This window comes from Pelophylax lessonae, assembly GCF_965119305.1.
Source record: "Pelophylax lessonae genome assembly, chromosome: 12".
NCBI classification, from domain to species: Eukaryota; Metazoa; Chordata; class Amphibia; order Anura; family Ranidae; genus Pelophylax; species Pelophylax lessonae.
In genome coordinates this window covers 209,276,144-209,280,352 of record NC_138779.1, presented here as the reverse complement: position 1 = coordinate 209,280,352, position 4,209 = coordinate 209,276,144, and positions in this window count along the sequence as shown.

Below are 4,209 nucleotides of genomic sequence, written 5' to 3'. Positions count from 1 at the left end.
CTAAGTTGACCACTGCCTTGCTAAAGAAGCTGAGGGTAAAGGTGATAGTCTGGCCAAGCATGTCTCCAGACCTAAACCCTATTGAGCATCTGTGCTGTCTCCTCAAATTGAAGATGGAGGAGCGCATGGTCTCTAACATCCACCAGCTCCGTGATGTTGTAATGGAGGAGTGGAAGAGGACTCCAGTGGCAATCATCGAAGTTCTGGTGAACTTCAAGCCCAAGAGGGTTAAAGGAGTGCTGGAAAAATAGGATGGCCACACAAAATATTGACACTTATGGCCCAATTTGGACATTTGCACTTAGGGGTGTACTCACTTTTGTTGCCAGCGGTTTAGACATTAATGGCTGTGTGTTGATTTATTTTGAGGGGACAGCAAATTTACACTGTTATACAAGCTGTACACTCACTACTTTACATTGTAGCAAAGTGTCATTTCTTCAGTGTTGTCACATGAAAAGATAGAATAAAATATTTACAAAAATGTGAGAGGTGTACTCACTTTTGTGAGATACTGTGTATATATATATATATATATATATATATATATATATATATATGGTTTTTATGGACTCTTTGCTTGTACAATGGCAAGTACCAATAAAGGTAGGAGACAAAACTATAAAGATAATTCAGAGGATTACAAGGCAAACAGGGCAAAATTAATTCTTAATCACCAAGCTTAAAGTAGAACTATAGGCAAACTTTCATTTTACATTTTGTATAGAGCAAGTGAGGGTTATAACCCCTGTCAGATTTTTCTTTCTCTATGTCCCATTGTGGAGATTTTCCTTCACTTCCTGTCCCATAGCCAAACAGGAAGTGAGACAAAATCCCTGCAAATTAAAATAAGTCCTTGGGGACCCCCAGTTTACCAGAACTAGTGTCCCCATTGGAAGATTTTCCCTCTATAACTTTTCTGGGGACAAGCCAAAATCTGCCCTGTGTAGTTGGTTTAGCACACAGGAGCCCCGATCCTCCTCTTCTCGGATCACTTGTTGCTGCTCCTGGCCCCTCCCTCCTGTCAAGTGCCCCCACAGCAAGCAGATTCCTATTGGGGCACCCGAGCCGAGCTGCAGCTCCATGTGTCCCTTACAGACATGAAGTTGCCATGTATGTATGTTTGTAAAACTTCTCTCAAATGCAATAAAAATGATTAAACAAGAAAAAAATGCACTGATGCACTAAAAAGAGTATTTAAAGAGTTTTAAAAGAGTTTAAAAAAAAGTGTAGTAAAAAAAAAAAAAAATGACTTAAATATAGAACTATTTATTTTGTTTTATTAATATTTTTTGCTTAAACAATCATATACATTATTTTATATTTATCTGACAAAAAAGAAAACAACTTTTTAACTGAAATTTCTTAGTCTTGACCATATATAAATAAATAAAACATGAAAATCACTAATCATTGGGGGGGGGGGGGGGCGGTATCAGTGACAGTCGTGGTGGTGAGGGGGTGGGATCAGTGGCAGTGGTGGTGCAATCCTCCCCAGTACTACCTTTGCCTCTTACTGATCCCACCACACCCACCACAGGTCTCCTTCCTACCCCCCCCCCCATCACCTCTGTTGTAGAGGTGATTGGGGGGGATAAGGATGATATGTGTGGTGTTGGTATCATGTAGAGGGGATTGTGGGGGGGGGGATAAGGATGATATGTGTGGTGGTGGGATCAGTAAAAGGCAGAGCTGGAGGTGGTGAGGGGGGTGGGATCAGTTGCGCTGACATCTGAAAGTTGATCACTTACTTGATCAGTCAGTGGATTCCCCCTCAGCATTCACCAGGGATGCCTCTGTTTCATGGTGTCTCCTTGCAGAGGAGAGAGCTCCTCCTCCTTCACCCTACTGCCATCAGCTGGTCAGCTGACTTATTTCCTTATTGTTCACCTCCGCCTCCCTATGGGTTCTCTCTGAGGATAGAAGGGGCGGATTGAACTCCAGTAACAACAACAGTAACTCCTCCAGTGATAACGCTCAGCTCAGTCTCCCCGGGCAGCCGCAAACCCCCCCCCAGGCGGAACAACGGACCAGCGTAGCAAAGCCAGAACGAGTGCGGGCAAGTGATTGGGTCCCCCCACAGTAGCAGAACTTCAGGGCTTTCTTCCGACTTTCTTACAGTGCCTGGATTGTGTCATCTCCGGCGCTTCTTCCTCTCACACCTCAGCCCTGCTGTACAGGGCCTGCAAGAGTCTGATACCTGTTCAAAATGAGATACTTACACTGCTTCTATTTACAAAAATAAGTTTTGTTTTTTTAACTTTAGATCTTTATTCATTTTCCAAAAAAAGAAAAAGTAAGGACTCGGAGAGTAATATAAAGGATAAATTCTGAAATCAGGTCTAGGTGTACAGAGCATAGTACAGAAAATATACTTATATCACAATAAAAATGCATTTAGTGACATATTAATGATTACAGAGCTGCATTAATTTGTGTCGATTATAGATAAAATGAGATCCATCAGGATTTATTGACTTTTTTCTACCATTTGATGAAATTCTGATGATAGAAATACATTACTCCTGAGAAAACCAGAGTTATGACACCATATGTAGAAAAAAAAGTGTTTTAGATCTGCCATTATAAATTCTCCTAAAGCTATAGAGTTCAGACATACCTGGTGCTGCCAAAGCACAAAGAAGTAAGAGGACTCTTAGCAAATCTTCCATCATCCCGTCCAATGTGAACCCAACAGATGTCCTTTCGGTACTGCTCCTCGGAACTGGTTGTTGAGCTTCTTTTATATGAGGGCAGACACTGATGGCTGAGGGTACAGATGCAAATATCCATCAAATTGACAAGCACAATAAGGAAGTTGTAATATTTCCCCAACCTATAAATAATTATGCACATCTCCTATGTACATAAATTAATACGAGAGTCGGGAGTGTCCGAAATCTCACGGACAGGAAATGCAACTTTTACTTTTGAGTTGTGATAGACATTGTGAGCTGTAAAAGATGATGTCTGACTGCCAAAACACGAGAGGAAGACCAAATCCATAAAAAAAAGATTGGTCCTTTTGGGACATTACCATTTCAGCCTCGGAAGGATTTACCCCCTTCATGACCAGGCCATTTTTTTGTGATACTGCACTGCATTGCTTTAACTGACAATTGTGCGGTTGTGCAATGATGTACCCAAATAGAATGGATGTCCTTTTTTTTCCTACTAATAGAGACTTTTTTTTTTTTTTTTTTTGGTGGTATTTGATCACCTTTGCGGTTTTTATTTTTTGTGCTATAAATAAAAAAATCCAACACTTTTGGATAAAAAAAAATAATATTTTTTATTTTTGCTATAAAACATTCCCAATAAAAAAATGTAAACAAAAATCTAAATTTCTTCATCAATTTACGTCAATATTTATTCTACTACATATTTTTGGTAAAAAAAAATAAATGCCAATAAGCGTATATTGATAGGTTGGCGCAAAAGTTATGGCGTCTACAAACTTTGGGATAGATTTATGGAATTTTTATTTATTTTATTGTTTTTACTAGAAATGGCGGCAATCAGTGATTTTTAGTGGGACTGAGACATTGCAGCAGACAAATCTGACACAGGTAAATTACACTTTTTGGAACCAATGACACCAATAGTGACCAGTGCTAAAAAAAAAAATCATCAGAAACAAAGATCAAAAATTATTTTACAATAAACGGGCATTTTGTCAGGGTACCGCTTTTAAATGGCAATCTTTACCCTTAAGGTGGCAACCACATAGGGATCTTCCTAAAGGCGATGTGTCTGAGACTGACAGTGATGCTGCTTCAGACAGAGCCGCTATACATTCTACTTCTTCCACTCAGAGAAATAGGTGGAACTCTTCATCAAAACGGCAGGGTCACAAACATCCCAACTTGGAAGACTCCAATATTAGAGTGGATGATTCCAAAAGATGTCCATATTCTAATACAGAGAAAGCAACCTTGGTTTCTACCATTGTTGCGAACTCTAAAATGACTAAATCAGCTGTTAATTCTGCACAGGGTAATTCTTCCATTTCTACTCCTATGCCTCAGAATGCTATCCCTTCTTCTTGTCTGTCGACACTGATTCTACAATTTTTTTACCTAATCTGGACAGTTTCAATCCCAATCAGATACGAGCAATGAGAATCTTGGACCAATATGTGTACAGACCCAACTAGATGACAAATCCATGACCACCATTAGCAGAAATCATTAATCTTTCTTCTTATGA